At 37.1% G+C, this 14,448-nt stretch overlaps 1 long non-coding RNA gene across 1 annotated transcript in view; it reads right to left on the bottom strand.

Annotated features, from left to right (window-relative positions):
• The window catches only part of LOC124159553, a 193,814-nt gene that overhangs the window by 12,163 nt on the left and 167,203 nt on the right, over positions 1-14,448 (bottom strand). The gene's annotated exons all lie outside the window — the stretch shown is intronic.

Raw genomic sequence — 14,448 nt, 5'->3', positions numbered from 1 at the left:
ACTTACAAGCTTAAGTTTAAGGCGAGTAGCAAGGTAATTAACAATTGATTTTCCGCCGATCATAATCTGCGGAGAGACAACCACTAAACTCGCCAATTGGCTCTATCATTAACATGCTTTGAACTTTTTGCGATAAAAGGAAAAATTTAAATAAATGTGGCGCAGGATGAGAAGTATTTAATGAGACCTGCTCATTTCAAACGAAGCTATTATGAAAAAAGTATGCACAAAAGATCACCAAGTGAATTCAGAAAATTCAGCAGAACTTTCAGCTATAGAAAGGTTAGGCTACCTATTAAATGACCAAAAAGTGGTTTGAGGATTTCATGCAGCCGGGGACAACGGCAAGTGCAGCTTCTCAGTGTGAGACATTTAAAACACAATAAAAGACATGCTGCGTTCTGGAAGTGCTCTGTGCCGTGACAACGTCCCTACTCTAAGAGATAGTGCAGCTCAACTGCTCCTTAAGCAATATCAATGGGACATTTTTGATCAGCCGCTGTGTACTCCCGACCTAGAGCCGTGTGACTTTCACCTTTTTGCTTTGAGGAGACTGTGGCTAGGAGTGAAGCGTTTTCAAATGATCTAAGAGCTTCAGAACAACGGTAAAATTCATTAAAAGTAACTGGCAGTAACATTACATGAAGAAGGTATTGCAAACCTTGTCCATAGGCACAAAAAATGCCGAGATGACTATGTCTCATGTATGTACATCTCAATAGCTTCTCGCATAATTCTCAGAAAGTACTGTAATTCCGTAGCTATCACTTCCACCCCCTCGCAGTTGATTTTGTGCACACGTTCTGTATGTGTATATTAGGGTGGTCCTTATTTTTCGATTTTTCGAATTTCTTTCAGGACGCCACCTCATTTTATGCCAATTGGTGTAAAAACATATCCTGTAAAATATTATTGCAATTGGATGACGAGAAACCGTGCCGCATCGCATTCAAAGTTGAGAAATTTTGGTATTTTCGGCTGTTTTTCGGATATGAATGGCTATGAGAAGGCGCTGGTATTTTTCAACTGATTTTATATGGTAACTAACGATACACTGGACATTTGGCATGCTGCATCTAAAATATTTTCCAATTGTGACCAGTGGTTCTCGAGATACGGCCCCAGGAGAGAGCGCGTCCCACCCTAGGCAGAAATGTTTTGTGGCACGCGGGTTGCATACGCTCAACATTAGTTGATCATTCTCACTCATCGTCAAACCATAAAATTCTTTAGATAAACTTTAAACTTCGTCAATATAACCTTTAATGCTATATTTATCACTGTTTATTTCCAAAACGGGCTATTATTTGGACTTAGTGATTTATTCTCCATAGGGTTTGAAATATTTTAACCAGAGGAACATTATTGTCCGCGACTTCCCGATCTTCGTGCGAAGACACATTTTAAAACCTGTACCTTTACACTGTATATGTACTGATATATTTCTGCTGGATATGCACTGATAAATTTCACGCGGGTATCCTAGCACCCTACGCCGTCGCAGTATTATTGAGACGGCTTTCGTGGTGGTGTGCAGAAGAATATGGCCGCCGTGGAGTATGAAAAATAAAGCATTCTCGGAATGCGAGGTCAGATGAGAGTAAAGTGGGGGTTGGATAAGTGCCGAGATGTGTGGAACACTATCTTGAGTAACTGCAGAAACTCACGAGTTCCATATCCATTCTCCGATAAGAAAGCGGGATAAAAGCCGCCTCCGCGAAGCAGACGCATTCAGAAACGATGGCGCATAAAAAACCGTTTCCACATTAGGATGATGAAACCTTTCTTAAACAAAGGAAATTGGGAAGAAGTGGGCTGGAAAGATAATGTTAGCCGTCTCAAGAGAATAAAAAGGAATTCTTAAAACCCTACGCTCCGAAATAATGAAATACCTTCTGTGAAAGGTTTCAAATTTAATTTTTTTCTGTTATTGGCATTATGAAATGCGTGAATAACATTTTGAAATATTTTTTACCATTGTATCAACTGTTGTGAATAATTTTCAGGCATTGACGTCTCACGGGGACAGTTCAAATCAGAATTAAAAGTAAAGAAAATTGAAGACGTGTAGGTAAGGAAAGAATATACAAAAAATTATATCTATGCATACTTAATTTTGAATATGGACAAAAGAAAACATTTCAGTATGGAGGTGATAGTTTAATAGATGATTGAAAGCTACAAATTGCACTCAATATTACCAGATAAATTACGATTATGGAAATTAAATAATTATATCAATCTAATAAACTAAAGATAAGTAACTATTACATACAGACAAAACCTGAACCGATATCACCATAGAATATAAGAGTCTGATGATTCTAGAGAACAACTATATTGGAATCAAAGTGGCAACAGCATTTCTTTACCACTCCAGATTATGATACGATTATGGTAGATTTTTGACGAATTGTTTTTTGCATAATGTTGTTATCACATAGAAAACCAAATCCTTAAAACAGGATAGATCCCAATAACATCAACTCACTCGATGATATCGATTTATGAACGAAAACTTCTCTCCCGTCTACTTTCCAACCAACCAGAATTAATGCATGCATTTCTATACCAATGAAAAAATGTCTCTCAAAGGAAAATATTCCCCACCGAGCGCTGATCAATGAAATATCTTTTATTTTAAATTAAAAATTAAAAATGAAAAGTCGGGGAGCTATCAGTCACTCTGGCACAATTCATTAAAGTTTCGATTTGATGCATTAATTTCGTGAAGGTATCGGAGCGGAAAACAATTTATTTATAATTACGAAGAAGTGCTATCAATTAATTCCAAAAGAATAGAATTAAAATGCATTGCTGGAGAGCGAATTAATTATGAAAAAACACTATTTTTCTTCCTCGCCTTATAACCGGCTACGTAGCAACTTCGCCCGAAAAATATTATTTGTTTTGCGAAAAATATAATAGAAGATTAAACATATTAATTCCCAGGGTGAATCTCAAGAGTAGGGGGAAGATTTTGAAGTGGGGAAAGAAGGAGGGTAGAAGAAAATAAGTAAAAACTCTCGTTGCGACACAGAAAAGAGAGTGATGGAGGATTTCAGGATGATGGGATGACAAAAGAAGCGCGAAAGTCGTACAAAAAATTTATTCCAACAAACTGCGCATTCTTCAGCGGAAATGGAACCCGTCAACGAGCGGATTTTAAACAAAACAAAATGTATCCAGTCACTTCGCTGAAACAAAAATTCTGAGAATTTCACGTTGAATATCAAAAAATTAAGAAATGAAGCAGGAATTATATTCTTAAAGCCAAGGATTCGTAAATTAACACTTTCGTTACGGTTATAATAACCGTGGAAAGTATCAGCTATGGGAATGAAAAAGAACATTACTTGGTGTTCAATATTTCTTTAAAATATGGGAAAATAAAAATACCGGTACATGAGGGATATATATCTCTAAGCGTGTGCATTTTTACGCGCAGAATAATTATCCCAGTTAATAAATAGTAAAAAATTCTGTCCCTCCATAGCATTTTGCTAACGCTAAGTATCGCTCTTTTAAAATACGAAATTGACAATTTTTACACACATGTTCAAGTTCTTGCAAGTAATATGATAGCAAGCAATTCGGTAGAATTGGACAAAAAGCCTCCATGGTCCAGTAGTACGGTTAGAAACAAGTACGTTATAATCAGTCAAAGGATTATTATTAAGATAATAACCTGAATAAAAAATAATAAAAATTGTGTTTGATCTTCTAGTTGTACCAGCTTCTGATATATCATTGTTTTGTCGTTCTGATTGCCAGAAGTTACGGCACGTTGGATGATTATTCTTACAGCCATATATCCGGTCTCAAGCATAAACTAGACTTTAAGACTAACACAGATATAAAAATATATAGCCAAAAATACCTATCCAGGTAACCTTATGACTTATTTTCAGCCTTAACCTCGTGGAATTCTCACATATTAGTTAATTATAAGTAGAACGAAACTGAGAAAATATTAGAAAAATCAGCAACTTGATGGCAAAAAAAAGTAAGGACGCTGCGTCACAGAATAAAATTAGATTGAGGATTTCAGAATGGGATAACAAAGAAGGCGCGAAGTTCGTACATGGAGCTTATAACCAAGAAATAACGCATTGCTCAATAGAATTGAGCTTCATTTCTGATTTCACATGCTATTACCACGATGTTATAACACAATTCAGTCGGCAGAATTGGACAAAAACCAATTAGGTTTTTATTTAAAATGAAGTAAAGCTTTAAGAAATAAAGATATTCGTAAGATGTATTTTCTGATTGTTATTTTTATCGTGAAAAATATAAGTCTAAAGATCAATTGGGAGCGGGAAAAATCAATTTATTTGTGATTATGACGAAAATAATTAATTAAATTAATGCATTAAACAAATCCAATTAAGCTTGGAACAAATATAGATTCCGTAGAAAATATTAGCCACGGGAACGAGAAATATAATTTGGTGTTCAATGTTTCAATAATTTATGGAATGATAAAAATTTTCAGCAACCATTGTCTCCGTTATAGTATTAATATCTCTGTTCTGTCAAAAATAAATAAAACTAGGACAAATAAAGCTATACTGCGTCAAATATTGATAGCTATTTTGATATTGATTAATAGATGATAGATTTAAACGTAATTTGTTGCTTAGAGTAGTGAAAAACTTAATATTAATATACTTCTTCGGTTTCTCGTCCAAAGCAGTCGACTGACAAAGCAATATAGAAAGACGAAAAGGTCACGAATTCATTAGTAAATGCAAACCTGACTTTGCAATAAAATATATCGAATTCGATCGCGAGATTAAAGTAGGTATATTTGGGTCACGTTTATTTTTTCATGACTATCATGAACGATGGCTGTGCTTGAGTGACCACGATAGCTATTTTCAGACGAAAATGATGGAACATGCTTCTTGATTAACTCCAAATTTTGTGGTTAATATCTTGTAACGAAAATTCCGATGGCGTAAATAACAATTAATTTTGTGCAATATTGTGCAAAAGCTGCATAAGTTTTTCTATAACTAAGGCACTGAATCACCAGTGATTTTAAATTTATGTTTTCGGTCCTTCACATAATTTACAGCATTGCTGCTCCTAATGTTGCTATTCTTTAATGATAAGTATTTAGATGGTTGCGCGGTATTTCGCTGATGACATTTTGAATCTCGTTTCAACTTCACCAGGATAAATAGTATTTGCTTAGTGAGTGGCGAGTATCTCAATCGTCCCAAAATTTCTATCCTGGAAATGATAGCTCGAAGCATAGAATCAATTCATGCGCAAACTTCTGAATCAATCAATCTGCTGTTCATATAATTTTGTGTTGCATGCAAAAATAAAATTCTCTTTGTTTCTTGGTCTTATCCCTTACGTTTATCGCTCATCTTGGTATCACGATTCCCGATGACTTATCGTGTTGGGTACTTAATTTAGCGATTTGCAATACTATTTGCTAATTTAAATTGGGATGCATCAGCCCTGCGAGTGATGCCTGGTTTTTTCTCATTATCAATAATTTCATTCACATCATTGAATATAAAAAAATAAAAAAATAAAATAATTATTGTTTATATACACTGGATGTATTTATATCAATGATTTGACGAAATAATATTAATGGTTACACTTTTGATTGATACTTCCACAAAATAAAGTGAATCTATCACACTCTTCAGGTACATGTAAACAGACTATTGAGATTCAGAAAGTATTTTTTTGGGGCTGTACCCCGGATCAATGCGTCCTTTTCGGCCGACGCACAGTGGTCGGAAATCGAAAAACGCCGGACAAAGGTCCGAAATAGCTTTTTTTTTGAGGTAGACAATTAAAATTTGGCACAAATATGGGGAAATAGTTGCTGATTTTTAAATAGCAAGTCATTTTTATTAAGTCTCAGCCGTTACGGAGTTACGGAGGCTTAAACATGACAAAATTTCGAAAAACACGCCATTTATCATTTTTCTTTGAAAATGTAAAATGTTACGCAGATGGTAGAGCAGTGGATGGATTTTCATGAAATTTTTAACATGTTCATCTGACATTATAGTTTCTTGCCTGTACTTTGCATAAGTTTCAGACATTTTTGTTGATATTTGTGTGCTGTAATGTATCAAAATAGCGGAAGCTTTTTTCAAGCAAAATTTCACTTAAAGCAGTCATTATCTTTTTTATAAGAAATATGTATCTCGAGATATTTCGTAATAATACTAAGAAAACATATTTAAACGTTTGCTGCAAAAGGTTTGGGAAAAAGTTCGCGGTCCGGCTCCACGCGGCGGACCCCGGTAATATCGATTGCGTGTGATGGTTGAAGTTGTTTGCACCTAAATTCCTCAAATTTGCCTTTTTCAAGCAAAAAACACTTTTGTGGATTTCCTAAGGTTCTATATCGAAGACATTTTGAAAGCAGTATTGGTCATTAGGTCATAAAATGGCATGTTAGGCAAAACTTAACATAAAGTAGTCATTATCTCTGGCTTTAGAAAAATGTATACCATGATTTTTTGTCAGGGTACTAAGTAAACATAATTTTAAAGTATTCTGCAAAAATCTGCGGAAAAAGTTTGCGACCCTGAGAAAAAATTCCAATTTTCGATCGCGTTTTGCGGCCCGGCTCGGCTCAGCGCGGCCTCGAAACTCCGACTCCCCGCACTGACGAATTTCTGAGGACCTTAATGTCCTGTATTCGCCTTACTCAAGACATCCATGCTGTCAATGATAACCAAATGTCATATATTTATTATCATGGAGGGATACTATATCCAGCGCATGTGTTTGTAGACTGTGATGCCTAACTGTGATGAATATGCTTTTCTTCGGTTACTCTACGGCATGTTTCCTCAAATCATAAGCGTATGTGACTTCATATAAGATGAATAGCGGGGCGTTTAGATGCTAAGGTACGAAATATTACAAAATAAACATGGTAAACCTCCGGGATAAGATTTGGTATTTTGCTGTGCGACTCCAAAGCAGCTGGGTTCGGACTTTTGTCCGGCGTTTTTCGATTTCCGACCACTGTGCGACGTTTCGATTCTCGACTAGAGGTTCATTTTCAATGTGATATGAAGCATTTCGATGATGACATATTTCAGGAATACACTCTCCTCCCTCGCCTTGAAAATGACTCGAAAATCGAAACATCAGCCCAAATGGACGCCCTGACCCGATGTACGACCCGAAATAAAACATCATGTGGAAGGTACGCTGGGAAAGCACCAGACCCTATTACACTCTTCGGCTGTTATTACACCAGCGGTTCCTTTTTGATGATTCCTGAGCTCAGATGAGAAACGAGCCAAGGTAATTTACATGTGCGCACAGCGCGTTTCATTTGACGAGTCTCGTAAATACGTGATCCCGCTTTGCATGATGGGTATGTTTGCAGAGAGGCACACACGGCGCGGTCCCGCTCGCAGCGATGCAAATCTGTCTCCCACTATCATGGTGCGGTTGAGAGATAAAGTCCTTATTCCCTTTGCGGTTTCGCATCAAAGAGTTGACGATCGTGTGTGCGCGGTGGCGCTGCGGTCGAATGCGAGATGCGACACGACTCGGGAGGAGGGGTGGACAACCCCGAAAGCTACTACCATGGCCCGCTACTACCTTCGGCAACGCTGCCTGGTGCCGAAAATATTGACTATTACTACACACAGGCAATCTCAATTGCTACCGTAGCTACATTTCAGTGGGAATCTCTTCCTCCGTAGTCTGTAACGCTTTTTTAATAATATAAATATAAATCAGGAATAGTTAAAATAATCCAAGGACAGAAAGATTCACGCCGAGATTCATCCTACATAGGCGAACATAGGCAGTCTTAAAAATACAATACATTGCCTAGCCCTGTTCAGTAGCACTGCAAAAGTAAAATAAATACTAACGCGAGTTTTTAAAAAAGTAATTGGAGATAGGTATAGTAATGATGAAGTAACAAGGTATATTCTATTACGAAATACAGTTTAAGGTTACCACAGCAACAGAATTATGATTGTTAGCTTCAAGGTTGTCGATCCCTGCAATCGCTAAATTCCAATCCGCTGCTGCGCTCACGACACACGTCCACTTTCATCTAGCCCCCTGGTGTCTTCATCTGAAACCATACCATGCGAAGTCCCAATCACTAGCGAACCTACTGGTCTCCCGTGTATCTCGTATCTCCATACACGTCATAGGCCGTTTCCGTTGACAACCGCAACCAAGTCTTTAGATAACCTACGTACTATTATGGAATAATATTCGTCATCTCTCTCCAAAATTGCTCGCCTTGATTCGTTGTTCCTCAAACGATACTTCTTGAGAAATCTATCTAGGAATTCCTTACGGGCTCCGAACCGTTGGCTACATTTCCTTGAACGTTTCGGAAAACGACTTGCTTCCCATTTTCAAGGAGATTTTATCTCACTGTGTCAGAGTTTACACAAAATTGGTCATGTTTCACCATATAAACTTAATTGTTGAGCCCGACGAGAAGCAATAGATTCATGTAGATTTCCTGTTGATATACCTTGATGCCATTACGTTGCAATTTACATAATTAGATATTTAGACCACGATTATGGCATATAAAGACTTGAAACCTATATGTATTGGTAACTAAAACTTCCTGTGAAACTACACGCTTAGAGTTTATAGAGAAAACCTTTGTCAACGTTTAACTGGATATTTAAATATAAAAAAAAACTTTCAGAGCACCAGAGGCATACATTTTTTAACTAGAGATAAATGCAATTGACTATAAAGGTCTAATAAATATACATGATGTACGAATTTAAAAATAGTTTCTATTTACAGACAATCACACAGTTCCGGAAATTATGTAGTCAAGATGGCCGGTCGAATGTAATGATGGAATACATTAACTGCTAGCAGGGCGATGGAGACTGGGGTCGTGTCAAGATAAGGCGGAGGGGATGGAGAGAACAGAAAGGGAAATAACGAAAGGGACCGAATGGAAAAAAGAAAGAGAGACGCTCAAATATGATCGATGATGAGGTTAGAAGAGGTATTTCAGGAAAACATTTCTGTGCATAAACCCACCAAATGGGTGCTTTCGGGAGTGCCTTATTAAAGCTGAAGCTCATTTTATGTAATGAATTATGCAAAAGAATGCAATAAGTCATATATTATTCCCTCTCTATAATTGTTTCTATTTAATTTTTAAGTAACTTATAGCAGACAAAATACTTGTCAGTGGATAAATCCATGCATTTAATTTTCACAAATCAATAAAAATTGCACTACTTTTGCAATGTAGCTATGAGTCCAAAAATGTATAATAATAAGGTGCTATTTTGGGATGGTTCCTCTGGGCATTTTTATTCGATATGATACGTCCGTGGCAGTACTTTGCAAAACAGCTCGGTTTGCTGTTTTTAGAATGCGCTCAGGAGTACGGCACTCTCGTCATCATTTACATATGATCATATTAGATTCATTGAAGAAAACGATTGCATTTTCGCCAACTGAACCAAGGACGCGGAAACTTCAATGGGAACTTCTTTGACCTCGACTGATCTCCTGGGAAATGACGGAACTGTGCGTACAATGAAACCCTTCCCAAGTGAAAGAGTGACCGTAACTGGATAAATTACGTTTATTCAGTGCATAATCCAGTCATTGAAGCTGAAAATCAGCTTTAACGTTCAAATTCTTTGAAAAATGAACCGATTGACTTGAAACTTTGTACGCAGCTAGAGAAAGTGCCAGCAAACATCAGTGGCATTGTATCGCTCGACGCTTTCTCCTTGCAGATGATTTCTCTTCTCGGAAGTGGAATTATTTTCTCAATCCGTCTTTCTTTATCCGTCATTTTTTTCTCAAAATAAACCTGGATATTGATACTATAAAAACACTTCAAGTTCTTTATTCCCTTGAAATAACTCCTTTATCCGTCATTTGACGCCAAATAAATTGAATCGAAGTAAAGCTCTACTACAGAAACTAAATCACTTGTTACATACCGCTTACATCATGTATTAAAAAAACGGTTATCTTTATTTCCATATATAATAGCCTTAATATATAATAATAAATATAATATCACTATAGCCTTATCGATATTAAGCGTAGTTTTTGAGTTATTTGAGAAATATATATATCGTTTGAATACTAGGTCTCTACAATAACAATGCTTAATGCTAATTTTAATCGTGAATAACTCGAAAGTATCGCTTACAATAAAAAATTCACACCACCATTTTTGCATGAAATTTGGACCTCTATCGATTACTGGGGTATATTATGAGAAAATAATATCCACCCCCGAAAAGGGGTGGACTCCACCCCAAGGTTTGAAGTGTCAATCGGACGTAAGTGACTAATATATGTGGACACATTCTCTAACTATTGACAAAATTTCAAGTAATTGATTATACTTAAAATAATTCGGAAGCCAAGGCTAATTTACAGCTTCAATGACTAGACCATAACAACGTACACCCCCGTACCGCCGTGCAAATAAATGCCATAAAACATTTCCTCGTACGCAAATTTTTAAATATTTGAATTTGTTTGATTCAGCAGAGACCCAATGAACTCGTTCTCGACAAGTCCACCATTGTTTACATAGGCCGTTGCTTGGTTTTCGCTTAGCGTCATTCAATTATTTCAGGTGGCGCTCCGAAACATGGGCTGTGTTCGTGGAGGGAATATCGCATGACACGTCACTCAGGGCAAATTACTCCCGTCACTCGTTTTCGTTGATTGCGTCTCTGCCTTCATCCCAAATTAATCTTCATTGCTATATTTCAAGGTCCTTACAAGGATATTTAGGGAATGTTTTGGATAAATGTGATAGCCGCTTAATTGGGGTCTAGTATGCCAGCACGATGTGTCCCAATTAACTGAATAACCTACTAGCATCTTACTAACAACGTGAGATTGATGTTATATGACTGCGTATTTGTGACGCATACGAAACATCCTGGTAAGATCCCCGTGCACACGGCTAAAACTCAAAAATAGTCAGTTGCATATAAATTACATAATTTTATAATGTTCACACACTTAAGCCGCGTTTACACCGGAGTTTCGAACAAAATGTTTCAAACTTTTGCTTGAAACAATCGTTTGAAACGGTTGTTTCCTACAAAAGTTTGAAATTTTTGTTTCATGGTTTTTATTTCCATGTTTCATGAAAATGTTCGCAACACTTTCGACCTTGATCACTCCCCTTACGTAAGAATGGCGCGAGCAGTGATCACGTGATTGGTAGCGGGGGAAATGCTTCTGTTTCATGTTTCATCGGCATATAGTTACCGAAACAAGCGCTTCAAACAAAAGTTTGCAACACCCTTTGATCTTCACCGACTTCAGATGGAAACAAAAATTTCTGTTTCAAACACTGAAAAACTGTTTGCAACGGCGAAATGTTTCGTCTACCAATGCGCGCTTTCCGAAAATTTTTTTTTGAAACGCGTATTTCAAACGCCGGTGTAAATACGGCTTAAGAATCAATAGATCCTACGAAATGCAGGTTGCAGTTAATGCTTTCGTAGGTACTGCTGCCGGGTCATGCTATTGTTAAGTGTACACACATTTTATGCAGTTAAATATATTTTCACTGAAATGAAAAAAAAAACATTTTACGAAGCTATCAAAGTCCTGTATGAAATCCTTGAAGGGTCATGTTGCAATCAGCACAAGTAAATCCTTGATAATCCTACTTTAAGGGTTTGCGTAGAAATTTGGTGGTTAAAAAGAAATCATTGGAAATCTATCCTTTTTTTACTTATCAGACACATAGGCTAACAATATAAATAAAATAAAGGGATATCATTAAATTATACACGGGAATTTAAAAGCAAAATATGATATCAAAGTACACAGCATTGCTTACTTTGAAATGCCATACGTAAACTGAAGCATCACAATACTTCATTCCTGAATTATTCATTTTTAATGAATTATAGTTCATTTCAATCAGCCCATAAGCATCTAATCGCTTAGCCTTGAAGTTAATTGGGGTAAAATGCTTGGTGAGCACGGTGTACACCTATTTTCAATCAAGGAATAAGAACATTTTTTCTGCCAACTCAAGAGTTCCAAAACAATTATTTGACCTAAAATTCCTTTAAAAATAAAATTGAAATTCTCTGTGCTGATTACGATCCTGAGACGACATCCGAGGCATTTTTGCGCGCTATTATTTCGTTTGCGGCATATAATATTCGCGGAAGTAAAATTCGCATAATAATAAATGTAGCTCACACACGCGGACATAATGCTTTCTCATTCCAACAACATCGGTAGGGATTTCAATTTCCTTGAGTGGGCATCCGGCAGATTCACTTTATATCCATGGAAAAGAGAGTCCGGGAAACCAAGTTTGCAAAAACAGCGGAATTGGCACCACCATCGCGAGTCCCACTAAAAACATAGCTGCCTATTAGCCAATTTCGCCGCTTCGCCGTGATGGGGCGCTTTGATGAGATCCGTGAATTCACCGCACAATCGCACTTGGGCACGGCACCTGAGTCCATTAACATTTCGCGAACATTGCTTCCCCACATCTGACGCAAAACAGAGAAATATTTCGATCAATGTGACGTGGCGTCGGAGCCAATTGCAGCCAGGCGACCATCGCAAGTCCATTTGCCCACATTCAACGCGAAGGATCAGGGAAGTGTATACCCGGATGAAAGAGAAAAAGAGAGGTTCTGTTTCGCACTCGTCCAGCCACACTTTGATTACGCCGTGAGCATATGGGATCCGGCGCACAAAGATTAAATCCGTTAACTTCATAAACTACAAAGGAAAGCTGAGTGAGTCATAATAAACTCCTACGGGCATACAGAATGCGTTAACCAGATGTTACTAGAATTAGGCGGGGAGCGGCTAGAGATTTGGTCGCGCTCGGCTTAGATTGCTTGAGCAATTAAGAATAGATATCCTTCATAGGGACATAGAGATTATCATATTAGAACCGCAGTATATTTCCACGTCCCACATAAACGATAAATTGGGTGAGATATTTTGCCGAAAGAATATATTCAGGAATTCGTTTTTCCCTCGAACAAAAGAGGAATTTAATAAATCCAAGGCGGAACTATGAACGCCCATTTCCTTTTATATTATTGGCTGGTGTTCTAATGCCCCCGCCAAAGCCCATTAAGGAGACTTGCGGGCTAGTATTCAGATGTTAGGTGTAGATAGGTAGAGGATAAGAAAAAATGCTCGGGTAATCAGTGCATGAAAATTCAGCTTTAAACAAAAGCAATATTCCTATGAGATGAGTGCATATCACACAAGGGTGAAGAAAATAATGGCAAGATACAGCAATGCTGTATTACAGCATGGCCACTGCACAAAATTTTGTTGGGAATGTTGACAAAAGTACCTATATGCACTTTGGGGTAGTTATTGTTAAAAAGGGGGAGTCATGAGTCTCCCATGAATTTAATATATCTTGCTTCTTCCTTCCTGCAATTTACAAGTGAATAAAGTGAAGTCTCCGGTGTCTTCCCTATTATCGCCAAAGAAGATTAACGAGGTAAAATGAGCTATCAGACTGATAGTGGTGCAATCAATTCTTCACCAGTCAAAACGAAAGGCAATTTCAACGCTCAATGGGAAAACTTTCCAATCAAGATAAAAGAAGGGAAAGCTTTCGGTCTGGGATAAAAACTCAACCTCACATAAACTACAAGTCCAGTGAGGTATGAGTCTTACAAATGGCTCATTGACCTTATGCTTCATGTTCGAATTGAGTTCATCAACATAATATGCCCTAAATGGCAGAAAAGACTCAATTTGAAAGTTTATTCGAGTGATAATTTATTATATAAGCTACCGTTGATGATGTAGTAGAAATAATTTTTGGAATTGCTGAAAAAAATCTTTATCCATCAAAAATACATAAGAAGAAATCATCGCACGTTAAAAATTCAGTTCTCCTTCATTTACGAAAGGATAATTATACTCTGGCATGTGTGTGATGGTTCCCTTCTGCAATAAAAGTAGTTTTACCATTGATAGTGTAAACTATAACTTAAAAACAAACTTGGACAACAATTAATCAAATAAATTTTGGTGCTTAGAAACACAAGATATAAAGGGTGCTTTCCAATCACCTTGCGCAGGTTACCTCACATCGCAACAGATTGAAACACACTAGCTCAGACGAACAATGGTGCAGGATCTGTTTAGCGCAGATGACGTCACACCTGCGATTGGAACACGCTCTGAGCTAAACAGTTTAAAACAGATCAGCGCAGAACGCGATTGGAAAGCACCCAAAATTATGGTCATATATTTTACGTTGTGAGAAGATAATTAGAGAAAAGAGTTAGAGGCATTGAGAAATAAAATTTAATTAGTTTTTCAGTTATAAAGTGTATGATCAAAAAGTGATCAAATCGAGAGGCCAAAGAATTATTTAAATATCGCGAAATTGAATTTAGTCAAGCACTCTCTTTTGAGTTAAAATCACGATTTTTTATATTAATT

This window comes from Ischnura elegans, chromosome 5, assembly GCF_921293095.1.
Source record: "Ischnura elegans chromosome 5, ioIscEleg1.1, whole genome shotgun sequence".
Classification (NCBI taxonomy): Eukaryota; Metazoa; Arthropoda; class Insecta; order Odonata; family Coenagrionidae; genus Ischnura; species Ischnura elegans.
Note: the sequence above shows the minus strand (reverse complement) of the source record. Positions and strands in the feature narration are given on the sequence as shown.